This window comes from Neoarius graeffei, chromosome 20, assembly GCF_027579695.1.
Source record: "Neoarius graeffei isolate fNeoGra1 chromosome 20, fNeoGra1.pri, whole genome shotgun sequence".
Lineage (NCBI taxonomy): Eukaryota > Metazoa > Chordata > Actinopteri > Siluriformes > Ariidae > Neoarius > Neoarius graeffei.
Window position 1 is genome coordinate 59991311 of NC_083588.1, and position 15955 is coordinate 60007265.

Consider the following 15955-nt stretch of genomic DNA (forward strand, 5'->3'; position numbering starts at 1 on the left):
TTGCGTTCTCAAGTAAACTGTATTCAAGTAATATTTTATTCCTCAGGTAACATGCTGTTAAAAGCAGTATACGTTTTTAGCTTTTATACATGGGGGGCAGTAGGATTTGTCTCATTACACTTAAAAGCTAAGTGCGTTATTCCCTACTTTATCAAAAAGAAGTATACTTCAAGTTAATTTTATTAAGTATACTTAAGTAAAGTTAAAGTGTATTTCCATAAGTATACTTTTGTGTATTAAGTATACTGATATCAATGTACTTACAGTATACTTGTAAGTAAACTAATCTAATACTTATTGGGACTAAATTGGTGCACTTTTAGTTTATAAAAAGTATACTTCAAGTCTAAGAGACGTAAACTCTGAGTATACAACTAGTATTTTTTATTTTGTACTGCAAGTATACCACAAATAAAGTTATATGCTAATAGTTTACTAGTTCTATACTTGTAGTCCACTTTTTAGTTTACAAATGCACACTTCATAGTGTACTGGAAATATACAGTACTATGAGTTTACTTGTTTTATACTTCTAGTCCACTTTTTAGTTTACTAAAGTATACTTTGTAGAATACTGGAAATATACTATTGGTTTACTCATTACACACTTCTAGTCCACTTTTTAGTTTAAGAAGTATACTTTATAGCATTTTGGAAATATACTGTACTATTAGTTACTGGTTATATACATGTAGTCCACTTTTTAGTTTTGAAGTATACTGCAATTACCCTTCTAGGTATACTATTAGGTTTCTAGCCCTAACGTTTACCTCATGCACACTACTAGTAGACAACTTAAGTGTTTTGTACCTTAAAGGAAATATGCAGAACCTTTATTTTTAAATACATTTCTGAGTGGATAGTATCTCCATCCTTGAGTCTTGTATGCTGCATAAATGGGAATAAAAAAATATATTTTTGAGAGTTAAAACTGACCACAAAGTTGGCATTCGAGCTGCTCCGCTGAGCCAGCCATGCCTGAGTGCGTGATGTCACTGTGGTAACCGGTTTTAAGGCCGAGGCCTTTGACAGTTATAGACCAAAGCCAGACTCGGCAGGCGAGAGTGGTTGCAATGGCCTCTTCATTTGGATTTATTGGCGATTCTTCGGATTCCTCAGATAGTAATCCATCTGACTGTGATAGTCCTGAAATTGGAGTGTGTGCACGCTACTGCAATACATGTAGAACCGTATCAGTTCGAACCATCAGAAAGTGAATCCGATAGTAACACGTTGGCCACAGAGGCCCCCACCTTAAGAAATAAAGCCAGAGAACAAAGCCATCTAGAGAATTGGATGGAATTGAACTGACAGTCCCATGTAACTCTCATTAAAACAGGATGGGTGTTATAACTTATGCAACATACATGTACATGCATGCATTTTTACTGATAAAATGTAAAAAGCTAATTAAATAATCAGATGAACTGAGACAATCACATTCTGAAGCAAATTAAATAATCTTATACCAGTAACTTAAACACACAATACAAGTTACATGTATTAATCTAAATGCAGGTAAACAACGAGTGTTGTTGTTTTTGTTGCGATGTAACCAAATGAGAGTCGCATCTTACCCGTCTGTGTTCTCGCTTCTTGAAGGCCGATCTTGTGGCCGATTGTTTTGAAACAATCTGACGTTCAGTTCTTTGTTCATTCACTTCTTTCACATAAGGGTGAGATATTGCTGCTGAGGCAAGCATATCTAGCGGAGAAATCTGATGACTGGTCCACTCATTTTCCATTTTCTCCATACTGAGTACTCCGCCATTACTGCTCGGCTCACACTCCGGGAGAACTGGTGCAACTGATCTTGCTTTCCTTTTCTTGTAGTTTTATTTTCCTTTAATTGTTGGTACTGCACCCTCTTTCAAAACAGGCTTATAGCCAATGCTCCTCAACAGATCAGAGGTTTTGTACAAGTCTTCAGTAAAATGTGCCCATGAATTTCTCGCAAAACGTGTCCAAATCTTTGCAGTTTGAACATTCTTGGGCCATGAATGGAACATAAATCCACCTTCTGTCATGTTGCTGCACCCGCCAAAAACATATCTGCGTGGCATGGCAACAAATTAGCTCAAAATAGAGGATCGGCGTTGCAGTCAGCTCTGTGTTTTAGTATAGTGGAAATGGTGATGAGACTGATAGACTTCCTGCTGTGACGTTACGGACATCAAGGTCATTCACTCAGACCGCTACCTATATGAATCATTTTAATCGTAAAAATTACTATATTAGTGTGATGGGTGGGAGTGGGAGAAGCCTTCAAGCCATGTAATTAGCCACACCTAATCAGGAACATGGGTAGAAACGGAGTTTAGCGAGTCACCTGACATTCAATTGTCTCACGTGAGGAGGAAATGCAGGTAGATTAGTTTAGCCTGTAACACGGGCCCATTGATTGTCTGAAACCTAACAGTGCAGCAGTGGTGAGAGCACTGTTGGCATGCAGCGTTTGCCAGCGGTGATATAACGTAGAGCGGGTAAGGGAAACCTCTTTTAATACAGTTTATGCTACGTTAATCAACATAGAACGCAGGTTTACTCATGTTTATCTACCCCGCAGTATTTAAGCAAGTCCGGCTGTTTTCCTGGCTTGTGATAGCAGTCTCTAACAGCACAGCACCAAAGGTATCAAAACATGTTCATTGCTGTTCATAATACTTAGTGGAGCTCATTTGCTAATCACGAGCATTTTAACTTGTAGTTCCTTGACCCACGCGACGTCTAAGTGGAAAAGGATAGTCTACTGGTATGCGTAGTGGGGATTATAAGAAGGTAAATGTTATGTCTTAATAAAGTCTAACTATTTGAATAGAAATGGGAAATGTATGAATGTTATGATAGTATGAATGTCACGGTAGTGAACATGCAATTGTTTTGTAGTTAATCGTGCCAAAGACTGTTCCTGCCTGTATGGTATGATGCCAGCGTAACAGTAACAGGTAGCTTAATGTTTATATGAGTTTTATGTATATTAACATGTTTAAATGTATTATGTGAATGTTAGCTTGATGAACAGGTGATTAATTGAGATATTTTGTTAATTGCAGGAGCCTATTGTAGTCACTGTTTTTCCCATTGTAAGGTTTACTTTAAAAGCTAATGTGGGTCTGTTTAATGCCCTGTAGGGTAGTCTAATCGCCATCAGCATAAGACCCACAGTGAAATGCCTTGTTATAGTGTGTTGTAAGCGTGTGTAAAACCACCTCCACTTTTGTTTAGTTTATTTGTTTATTTCCTTATTTTGTATATTTATCCGGCGAGGTCTATTCCCTTTTCCCACTTTTGTCAGCCGGGGCAGGGAAGCACAAGAGGTTGTGAGGGCTTATTCTTAGCTTATGCCATTCGGCCTTGGCAAGTGTGCTGGTCATACAAGCCTGTGTGGTGTGGTGCTACGAAGTTCTATATGTGTGTAGTGAACTAGCATAATATCCCTGCCACTTGGGCTTGGTGCATACGCTGGTCGTACCAGCCTGGGTGGTGGGTGAGTTTGTTGATATACTGTGACTGTGACCCTCGGGATGAGTGTAGTGGATTTAAACTGACGATAGCACTGAAGTGATATAGTATACTTGTTGTCTGAGTGTGGTGCATAGTTACCTTAGTCATAGTGCTTAGTGGTGTAGTACATTTGCTGCCTGAGTGTGGTGTATTGCTGAGCTGAATATAGTAGTTTAGCAGTGTAGTGTAAGATCTTGCTGCGCCCCTGTGGGCTTTCTTTTCCGGCTGGCTCTTTTTGTCTTTTTCCCCCTCGCCCCTTATAGCTTATTGTGTGTGCCCTTGTTAGGGGTGATTTTTTTTTTATTTGTATATTTGAATGATTTGTTTGTTTTATAAGGCAATTCATACTAATAGTGGGGCTTTGGCCCGTTGCAGTGTTTTTGATAACATCCTGTGGCTCATTGCTTAACTAAAAAAAGATATCAATTATTAAAGTGTTTTAAAGTGCTTCGCTGCACTCCTTGCCTCTTTTAATGCAAATACATCTCTTCTTTTAATGCAGTACATTTTAGAGAAGGCACACATTCTTGTCATATACAGTCATATATAGGATAGGTAGGGCGTGTTGTGCGGAGGCTATGGGGGGCTGGTGTCGGTGCATGGGGCGTCGGTGCATGGGGCGTCGGGGCCCGGAGCCCTGCCTCATGCAGTACCTCCCCCTCCCCTCTGTCGTCCCATCATGAATCAGCTTGGGCAGGGGGGGCTGGCACCATAGCCATAACAGGTGCTCAGGTAGTCATCATAATTAACTATTAAATAACTATTATTTTTAGAATTTCTATCTATAAAAAATTTGCTAACACAAATGATTAGCAAATAAAATAATACTCCCCCTCCCCCTCTCTCCTTCATTATGATCCAGTTTCCTTCTCCCTGGCCCGACACAGACCAGCACTGCTTATATACACACACACACACACACACACACACACACACACGTGCTTACTTTCACATATCCCGCTCCCCCCCAACATATACACACTGTCCCTCCACCCATAATTCAAGGCCCAAAACCCCTCCAAATCTCCCCCACCTACCCTCCTCTATCTCATATGCACATTCATTACCCCTAATCAACCCCACCCATCCTCCTCTATACAGCAATATAGCTCTTGTTTATCTTTGTCGAATTTGTCTTCATGTGTTCTGTTACATCTCTGTTAACATATTAGTAGTATTGTCCAGCCTTTGAAATTGTTGTTAGTTACGTCAGTGCTTCTGTTGTATGTCATGTGTATGTATTGATTTGTTTCATTCTGTCCTTTTTACTTTGTATTTGTTTGTATTTGGTAGCAAATAAAAAAAAAAAAAAAGTGTTTTATTTTTGTACACAGCCTCTTGCTTTATTCATTCAGTTGAATAGCCATAGTGGGGGAATAGTGAGTCTTTGTACTCATTGGTTCAATTGATTCTGACCTAGGATAAACGTAAGGTTGTTCAGGTTACATTTTGGCGTAGCCAGCAGGATCAAGAGGTTGTGTATAAATTTGCTTAGTTGTCTTTTTGTTTCTTTTTCTTTTTGCTTTATCATCAAACTTATTTTTATTATTTTTGGAGGTGGTCAGTTAGGCATTTAGTAAAAGGGAAAAACAGTAGTTACAGAGAAGAACAATCAGCACTCACCGGGTTTGGAGTTGGCTTCGATCCAGTCATTATGTCCTCTGAAGAGACCCTTGAAGACCAGGTTAGGGCATTGACTGAGATGGTGAGTCAGCTTAAAGCTGATAATCAGTGTCTTAGGGGTGTGGAAGGGTCTTCAACCTCATCCGACTCTCCCCAGGTCCCATCCAGTAATGTAGTTGACGCAACTCCAGTTGAGCGCCTTGTATGTGTACCACGTGAAAGGAAATGCCCAAGATTTTCTGGGAAAATGTCTGTTGATAATATGTCTGTACAGGACTGGATTGAGGAGGCTAGCAGATCATTAGAAGCACATCCTAGGCTTAAATTTGAACAGGTTTTGTTTGTGTGTGACTTGTTAGATGGAGAGGCTAAGCATGAAATCAAGTTTAGTTCAGCTGCAGATCGAAATGACCCCCAGAAAATTTTTGAGATCTTAAAAAAGAATTTTAGGTGCTCGAAGTCTCTTAATGGTTTATACCACCGGTTTTATCACCGCCGGCAGGGTGAAAGTGAATCTGTTAGGGAGTATTCCCATGGGTTAATGGAGTTAATGGAGCGGATAGAAGATAAGGATGACAATCTAAAACACTCAGACCGCGTCCTTCGTGACCAGTTTGTGGAAGGCCTTCATAACGATAAACTTCAGGGTGACCTATTAGATAAAATTTCTAATAACCAGCGCCTAAGTTTCAGGGATATACGTAGTGAGGCCTTTGATTGGCTTAATAGGCGTGCACAGACACCTCGCGCCCGCGCTTATTCCTGTAATTCTTATGAGGCTGACACAAATGCAGTTACAGTTAGCACTGCCCCTGAGTTTATCGAGCTGAAGGAATGCCTACGCAAACAGCAAGCCCAGTTAGACACCATTTTAACCCAGTTGGGACAATTTCAGGGTGCTCCCAGATCTATTCATAGGCCCATCTCTGCTCAGCCTAGGCCTTATAAATTCCAGGCAGATGGGAAACCCATTTGCCTCTGCTGTAACAAAGCAGGTCACATCGCTAGGCTCTGCAGGACTATAACCCCAGGGGGACAGGCTATTGCAACACAGGGTGACTTACCTAGTGGGGAGCAGACTGGGGTAGTCGCCAATAGTGGGATGCAGCAGGGAAACTAGTGCCCTCTGGTGTTGGGAGCTCGGCACTGGGAGGGGGTTGGTTGGGCTAAGAAGAGAATAAAACTTTGTCTACTTCTATTCATCTAATTGGAAACTGCCCAGTCATTGTTATTCGTCTTGGTGGTGTCCCTACGTGCTGCCTCCTTGATACTGGCTCCATGGTAACAATGGTGACTGAGAGCTTCTTTCGGCAATGGATAGAACCACAAACTAGTGAGAAGATGCAGTCATGCGATTGGTTACAGCTCAAAGCAGCTAATGGGCTGTCCATCCCTTATCTAGGTTACATTGAGCTTGATTTGGAAGTGTTGGGCAAGTTGCTTCTGAAAATAGGGGTGTTGGTGTTTAGGGACTCGCTGGACCCAACCATGAGTCAACAGAAGATGTGTGTCCCTGCATTATTGGGGATGAATGCCATTCACTGCTGTTACCATGAACTTTTCAAGGAACACGGGCAAAATCTGTTTCACTGTCCCCCAGTACAGACTGCAGACATTGGATGGAGACAAGCCCTATCTGAGTGCCAAAGTCTGGAGCACCTGTCTGGCTCTGGATACATCGGTAAAGCAGTGGTTCAGCCAGGTCCTGCCCTCAGAGTACCCGCTGGGAGTCTTAAGTTCATACCAGCCACATGTTCCATTCTTGGCCCAATCACCTCATGTTTCCTGCATCAGCATCTCGGAAAATGTCCAGCATCTTCTGCATCAGAAGAGGTCAGCATCTCGACCTCAGGATCTGTCCTCAGAGGGACAGACAGAGGGGGAAGAGAAAGAGAGAGAAAACACAGGTTGTTACCCTGGTGAAAAATAAATGTGCTAAGTGTACTAAAATTTAGCATACTTTTGTGTACTTGAAGCCACACTAATCATCAATATACTTCAAGTGTGTTTATGATTAGTTAACTTGAGGCATGCTATTTTGGAACAACTAATTTTGTACTAAATAATTGTAATTAAATTGTAGAAAAGTGCAACTTGAAGTGTATTTATTGTACTTTTATGTGCTAAATTACACATAACTTTCACTTAAAGTCTATTTTAGTATAATATATTTCTATAAAGTGTAATATAGTATAATTATTTTAAAGTGTGTTAAAAGTGTTAGCGTGAAAGCGTGCTGTTAGTATACTTTTTATATATTTACAAAAAGTACAATTTGTGTACAACCCCGATTCCAAAAAAGTTGGGACAAAGTACACATTGTAAATAAAAAACTGAATGCAATGATGTGGGAGTTTCAAAATCCCATATTTTATTCAGAATAGAACATAGATGACATATCAAATGTTTAAACTGAGAAAATGTATCATTTAAAGAGAAAAATTAGGTGATTTTAAATTTCATGACAACAACACATCTCAAAAAAGTTGGGACAAGGCCATGTTTCCCACTGTGAGACATCCCCTTTTCTCTTTACAACAGTCTGTAAACGTCTGGGGACTGAGGAGACAAGTTGCTCAAGTTTAGGGATAGGAATGTTAACCCATTCTTGTCTAATGTAGGATTCTAGTTGCTCAACTGTCTTAGGTCTTTTTTGTCGTATCTTCCATTGTATGATGCGCCAAATGTTTTCTATGGGTGAAAGATCTGGACTGCAGGCTGGCCAGTTCAGTACCCGGACCCTTCTTCTACACAGCCATGATGCTGTAATTCAGGGGTGTCAAACCTGATCCATAAAGGGCCTTGTGGCTGCAGGTTTTCATTCCAGCCATGCAGCAGCACACCTGACTTGGCTCATTCAATCAACTGAACTGTCTTCACACAGTCAAATACTTGCAGCCACACCCACCCTTGATTAAAGGGTGGGTGTGTCAGTTGATTGAATAAGCCAAATCAGGGTGCTGCTGCATGGCTGGAATGAAAACCTGCAGCCACACGGCCCTTTATGGATCAGGTTTGACACCCCTGCTGTAATTGATGCAGTATGTGGTTTGGCATTGTCATGTTGGAAAATGCAAGGTCTTCCCTGAAAGAGACGTCGTCTGGATGGGAGCATATGTTGCTCTAGAACCTGGATATACCTTTCAGCATTGATGGTGTCTTTCCAGATGTGTAAGCTGCCCATGCCACACGCACTAATGCAACCCCATACCATCAGAGATGCAGGCTTCTGAACTGAGCGCTGATAACAACTCGGGTCGTCCTTCTCCTCTTTAGTCCGAATGACATGGCGTCCCTGATTTCCATAAAGAACTTCAAATTTTGATTCGTCTGACCACAGAACAGTTTTCCACTTTGCCACAGTCCATTTTAAATGAGCCTTGGCCCAGAGAAGACGTCTGCGCTTCTGGATCATGTTTAGATACGGCTTCTTCTTTGAACTATAGAGTTTTAGCTGGCAACGGCGGATGGCACGGTGAATTGTGTTCACAGATACTGTTCTCTGGAAATATTCCTGAGCCCATTTTGTGATTTCCAATACAGAAGCATGCCTGTATGTGATGCAGTGCCGTCTAAGGGCCCGAAGATCACGGGCACCCAGTATGGTTTTCCGGCCTTGACCCTTACGCACAGAGATTCTTCCAGATTCTCTGAATCTTTTGATGATATTATGCACTGTAGATGATATGTTCAAACTCTTTGCAATTTTACACTGTCGAACTCCTTTCTGATATTGCTCCACTATTTGTCGGCGCAGAATTAGGGAGATTGGTGATCCTCTTCCCATCTTTACTTCTGAGAGCCGCTGCCACTCCAAGATGCTCTTTTTATACCCAGTCATGTTAATGACCTATTGCCAATTGACCTAATGAGTTGCAATTTGGTCCTCCAGCTGTTCCTTTTTTGTACCTTTAACTTTTCCAGCCTCTTATTGCCCCTGTCCCAACTTTTTTGAGATGTGTTGCTGTCATGAAATTTCAAATGAGCCAATATTTGGCATGAAATTTCAAAATGTCTCGCTTTCGACATTTGATATGTTGTTTATGTTCTATTGTGAATACAATATCAGTTTTTGAGATTTGTAAATTATTGCATTCCATTTTTATTTACAATTTGTACTTTGTCCCAACTTTTTTGGAATCGGGGTTGTAAGTACATTTTCAATATACTATTGAAAATATGAATATACTTTAAATACAATAAAGTACATTTATTTTTCAACAGGGTAGGTATGCCCAATGTCACCTGATGAGTAGGAACAGTATACATTTTGTGCTGAGTGCAAGCAGGGACTCCGGCAACTAACTATGACAGCATAACTAAAAGGGGAGAGCCAGAAGGTAACACAGGCATGAGGGAGCCCCGGGACATAAAGCAGCAGCCACTACACCGTCAACAAACTCGAATGAGCAAGCGAGTGGGGACTGACAGCATCCATACATCCCAGTTTACCAAAACACTCTGTCTGAGGATCCTCCAGATCTACTCCTTTACCTCATAAACACCATTAACACAAGGCTTGACTAAACAGATATGTTTTCAGCTGTGACTATGTCTGAGTCCCGAACACTACTTGGAAGGCTGTTCCATAACTGTGGGGCTTTGTAAGAAAAGGCTCCGCCCCCTGATGTAGCCTTCACTATACGAGGTACCAGCAGAATAAATGAGGAGCACTGTTTACGGTATTTACCATGGTCAGATAGGAAGCTTGTGAGACAAAGAAATATATCACATTTATTAGCATGAAAGTCAGACGTCATGCCATGCACGTACAGCATTTTCTGTAAGTGCCTGGTTGGGGCCATGGCGATTTAATTTAGGCTAAAAAAGTTTGACCTTAAGTTACTTAAAAAAATTGTGGCAACAAAGTGACGTAATATAACAATAGATTTTACTACTACAATTTTGATTAAAAAGTATTTAATAAGTTGAATTTAAACAGAAAAAATAAGTACATAGTAATAAAAGCAACAGTTAAAGGGGAACTGAAGTCATTTTTAAACTTGCTTTATTTCTTAATTAACGTGTTATTGAATTACGTTTTTGGTTTTAGTAACCTTATATCGTGACTCGTATTGGCAACTAATTGAAATTAAATATTATACTTATCGGCCTGTTCGGTTTTTAGCCATGTTGAATTGAGTTCGTTTGGTCCACGGCAGGCGTCGCTTATCCGCGTGATCTTCACGAGACTTGTGCGAGACTTCGAAACGTGAAGTGTCAGCCAGGTGTCAGTGCCACCATTTTGAAAACTGTTTTCCAAACAAAATATTGCACAAAAATGAGTTTAAATGATGATTACTGCCGACTTTTTTCAAACTTTCCTGATTGCTATCGAAACAAACAAAACTTCCGGCTCGATTACGTCAGCATTCGAAAGAGGGCGCGCGCGTCTTTTGACAACGTTGACAGACGTCAGTCACTTTGATTTCCACTGTATGTTTTACTTCCGTCCTACGATGTCTCGCACAGGTCTCAGCGAATCTCGTTTACGGCCATTGCTTTGACATACGAACTGATATATTACAGAGCATATTTCAAACACTCATAACTTGCCATAGCAGCGACAAAATAGCGATCAAACATGCATTCCTGTATTTAATAAAATGAGATAAATAGAATTTTGATAATAAAAAATTTGCCTTCAGTTCTCCTTTAAAATGTGTTGGAGTTACTAATAGCATGCCATATGATGAGCTGTGTAGCCCAAAAATATTTCGTAAATCCAAATAAATTTCACAAGGAAAAGTGATTTATATTTACTAAATATCTGATTCACTGACTAAAATAAATTATCCATCCATTATCTGTAGCCGCTTTATCCTGTTCTACAGGGTCGCAGGCGAGCTGGAGCCTATCCCAGCTGACTACGGGCGAAAGGCGGGGTACACCCTGGACAAGTCGCCAGGTCATCACAGGGCTGACACATAGACACAGACAACCATTCACACTCACATTCACACCTACGCTCAATTTAGAGTCACCAGTTAACCTAACCTGCATGTCTTTGGACTGTGGGGGAAACCGGAGCACCCGGAGGAAACCCACGCGGACACGGGGAGAACATGCAAACTCCACACAGAAAGGCCCTCGCCAGCCACGGGGCTCGAACCCGGACCTTCTTGCTGTGAGGCGACAGTGCTAACCACTACACCACCGTGCCGCCTAAAATAAATTAAATTAAACAACTCATATTTGATCACATTGTTTAGCACATTCACTACATTTAAATTACTATTCTTTTATAGCCATACCCAAATAAATGGTTTAAATAACAGATTTAATTGTTTTCACAGGACTTTAAAACTATTCAATAATATTGCCTGTCACTCCATTGCCGAAATTTCTACACAAAATCATGTATTTTTGATACCACAGCTTAATTAAGTTGAGTCAGTTGAACAACAGGCTTAAAAGGAACAGCAGGTAAACATTTATTTGCATCTAAACATTGAAATACAACATTTTCCAAGTGCAAAAAGCCAAAATACAACAATAAAATACACAGAGTGGCTATAAGAGAGTAACCATGTACAGTATTGTACAGTGTGTACAACAGAGATAAACTGTATCCTGGTCAAGTCAAGTTTATTCATATAGCGCTTTTAACAATAAACATTGTCGCAAAGCAGCTTTACAGAATTTGAACGACTTAAATATGAGCTAATTTTATCCCTAATCTATCCCCAATGAGCAAGCCTGTGGCGACGGTGGCAAGGAAAAACTCCCTCAGACGACATGAGGAAAAAACCTCGAGAGGAACCAGACTCAAAAGGGAACCCATCCTCATTTGGGCGACAACATGACTATAACATTAACAGTCCTAACATAAAGTCAGCTTCGTTGATGCTGTAAACCCCCCACTGACAGAAACCCGAGCGCAAAACCGTTCACGACAACCGTAGTCCCAAAGTCAGCAAGTCAACTGCAGTCCCCAGCCACAAAAGCAGCACTGCAAGAGTCCAGAGCGTCCTCCAGGCGCGACCCCCAACTGTCCACATGGGGCCGTCTTCCACAGGAGCGATGCGATGAGACTCCAACCAGACACAGGGCACCAGGATGGACCAGGCAGGTCCGAGGAACAGAAGAGGTCAGCATCTCGATCCCAGGACCGGCTCATCCTGGTGATCTGTTTGTCCGTCATGTTGATAACGGTGTCATCTTTTATGCTACACCATTGGCTTAATTGTCCACAATTTGTTTTACCTGACAAATTGCACTTAAATTCCGACAATGTTTTCAGACTGAAAAAAAAAAAACTTTTTAAAATTAAATTGCTAAAATGTGACTGACTTCAACAAATCACATTAATTCATGTGCAAATTCAAGTTCCTGATTTAAAACATGTAAAAAATGCGTCTCTGGTGCACACATTGGAATCAAAAGGTCCAAGAACAGCTGCCTGTGATCAGAAACATGATGCCGCTCCAATGGGACCATTATTGTGCCAAAACAATTTACAAATGTGAGTGGATAGTTGTGTAACTGTAACTCAATCCATGTGTATTTAATCAGAAAAAATCAAAAGTTTACAGATTTGTCACAGATGTATTGATCTATACATGTATATTTATCTCCACATTTACAGAGCTATATACACTTGTACACAAATCCAAATACAGATTTGTAGATTATTGTACACATTCACAAAACTCGTACATATTTCAGTCATATTTGTAAATTGTTTTGCTACAATAACATACATGACAACCTTTGGTCAATCAAACCTGTATAACCAACCTCCAAAATCCGTATTTCCCTTATAAAATCCGTATAAGATGCAAATTAAAATAATTTACCTAAAATTTGAATGATAATTAACAATGATATATCCCAGTTACTTTTTATTCAATATTAATAACAATAAACCTTCAGAATGAATACAAAGCTCCAATGTTTGACAAAAACACAAAGTGTCATCAGCGTAGTTACGAAGGAAATACTTCGTTGTTTGGAGACAGGTTTCACCGAGCGGCTATTATGCACGAGACTTCATATTAGCCACAAAGTCAGGAAAATCTGTTCGTAAAATTACGTTATAATGACCAAATACAGTGAAAAGTATTTTTCCAGTCTCACCTGTGAAAGGTAATCCCATGTGATCTCGTTTGGACGGTAAACCTGTTGGTACAGTTAAACGCAGCACATGAATGAGGCATCTTTATTCTCGGCTACTGTCTAGACGCTATACCAGAGACGGTTGAAGAATCTCCACTTTGCCACATCCAATATGGCGGCGAGGATGACGTATGATTCTACACAGAAGGCGGCGTCTATGTTTATATGTCTATAACTTCACGGTTGGCGGGATTCTCGCAATGCGGTGTGCGCATGATCAAAAGTGGAATGAAGTCTCGCTACCACAAGATAACGCGCGATTTCATAAGACTCTTTACTGGCTGGCTGTGGTGTACAGTATGTTTGTAAATGTTATGCGCTCTTTTATCATCGTGGGAACTGATTATAGCTCTAAATAAATATTGAAGTTTTTTTTTTAAAGAATCCGTATAACTTTATTTATACGCCTGTATACTACGTTTATTGAATCAAATCCGTATAAAATACGGACAGTCCGTATAGGTTGACATGTATGCAATAATGGCCACCACACACTCCCCTCAATGATGACCTGAACAACAATTCTTGGGTTTCACGTGATGTCAGAACCACCTCATTCATTATTCAAAACTTTAGCTGGTGGTCGACCAAAGCTCAGCTGACAAAGCGTTTATACGGAGAAGGTGCATTGCTCGCACAAAAAATGCCTTATGCTTGCGTTGTTTTAGGTTGTTCGAATCGATCAAACCATGAAACTGATAAAAGTTTCTTCAAGGTTCCCTGTGAACTAATAAAAAAGGGTGAACGAGCACAGGATTTCACAAAAAGACGTCAAGAAAGGTGGCTTTTGAACCTCTCAGTGAAATCGAAGGGAGCCAAGTCGAAGTATGCTCAAGTTTGCAGTGATCACTTAGTGAAAGGTTTGTATTTCCCTCTCAGCTCTGTCCTTAGTGTTTTCCAAGTACTTTTCTTGCTATGTGTCATTATTTTACGGAACCTTTTTTTTAAGTCACGAAGTGCTAAAGTCCCCAGCTGTTTCTTTGTTTCCTCCTCACAAAGTCCATATGCATGAAGGTCGCGACAAAATTCTTCCCCAGCCGTACAGTTACAATGCGCCGTGATCACTTCTCCGTCTCGTTTAACTAAGATCCAGGTCTTTAAAGGGGTTTCTGATGATCTTTGTGAATGATTTACCTGAGAGATAAGAGCCAACACAAGTGAGAATCAAGCCAACTGTTTGTTTACACTTCAACTTGCAGCGCTTCGTTGTAAAGACACGAATGAAAAGCTTAAAAAAAATACTTACATGCGCAAAAACAATACAGGATTCATTCGGCAGCGACTTGATCCCGAGGTCCTTTACCCAGCCACATACAAAAAAGTCGTAAGCCTCCATACTCTTCCACGCTTTCATCTGTTTTGCGGTGTAGAAGGACGTCTGCAACACCAGATAGTTCGAGATGTCGGGGAACTCGACTGAAGGGTAGTTTTGGAGATCGTATGACAAATCCTTCTTTCCCAGACTGTAGTGGTCGATTCCATTGCACATAGCAATCTTCTGAATATATCTAAAGTGAGCAGTGATTTCTAGATTATGAGCATACTCTGATAAGCTATTGCTAGTTGTTTGCACTACAGTAGCCTTTAGACCACCAGCTATTTCACTTCCGGTAAAACCACTAAGAAAAGTCACGTGACTGAAACCCAGCAATTCCCTTTCATTCCACAAGGGTCAATTTTCTTAAGCTAGTAGCTTATTCTTGAGGCTGTTGACTTTGGGGGACAGGTTTGAACAATCCAGCATAAGGAATAGTTTCTGGAAGACTTCAAATGTGTACCTGAGATCCTTGAGATTCTTGGGTTTCAGTCACGTGACTTGTCTTAGCAGTTGTACTGAGAGTGAATGAGACAGCTGGTGGTCTAGCAAACCAGAACAGCTGCCGTAGTGCAAACAACTAGCGATAACTTATCAGAGTATGCCGTTTTCCTCTCCTGTTTCAAATTCGTATCCCACAATGCCTTGCGTGAACAGGGAAAGCCCACCACATGATGCGTGATGTAGTATCTTGAATTGGGTCATGGTGAAGCAGGAAAAAATAGCGGAGAATTTAGGGACACGTGGCCCTAAAATCACTAATTGCTCTATTTGAAAAAAATAATAAAATTGGAAGTCTGTGATTCGAAATCAGTAGCTTTCAGTCCACTAAACAAAAATAATTGGGTGTCTGGAAAATTCTTCTTATGACCTACACCTGAAAAATCTGAAAGGCTCATTGAATTATACTCATTGAAGGATAGCTAGAGTAGGATGGGCTGCAACTTCAACCCCAGAGTTCCTCCCTTGGACTGGAAGAGGTTCAGAAGCCAGGGAGTGTGTTCATCCAGCTTGGACATGATCTTTGATTCCAGGTGCACCATTGTGATTCTATGAAACTCATCCTGGATCTGCATTTAAATAACCCAGTAGCCATTGAGAGTAGAGTCAAACTTGTCAGACACCATTATAGTAGATTTGTTCCCATAAAATATGGCAAATTACACATTTAACATGAATCTATGTAGATCCTTTACTTGAAGAGTATTAACTGTGTCCTCCTTTTCATTGACACCTGAGGAAGACTTGCAGTGGTTGAAACATTATCAGGCAAATTAATTAGAAAGGATAAATATTGGGGGCGGCACGGTGGTGTAGTGGTTAGCGCTGTCGCCTCACAGCAAGAAGGTCCGGGTTCGAGCCCCGTGGCCAGTGAGGGCCTTTCTGTACGGAGTT

General features: G+C 40.7%; 1 long non-coding RNA gene across 1 annotated transcript; it reads left to right on the forward strand.

Moving 5' to 3' along the window:
* Window positions 1-600: 600 nt before the first annotated feature.
* On the forward strand, window positions 601-5513 carry LOC132869329 (uncharacterized). The gene is made up of 5 exons (XR_009650933.1): window positions 601-2483; window positions 2567-2631; window positions 2708-2778; window positions 2887-2945; window positions 3054-5513. It is a non-coding gene; the product is annotated as an uncharacterized LOC132869329 (long non-coding RNA).
* Window positions 5514-15955: the final 10442 nt, after the last annotated feature.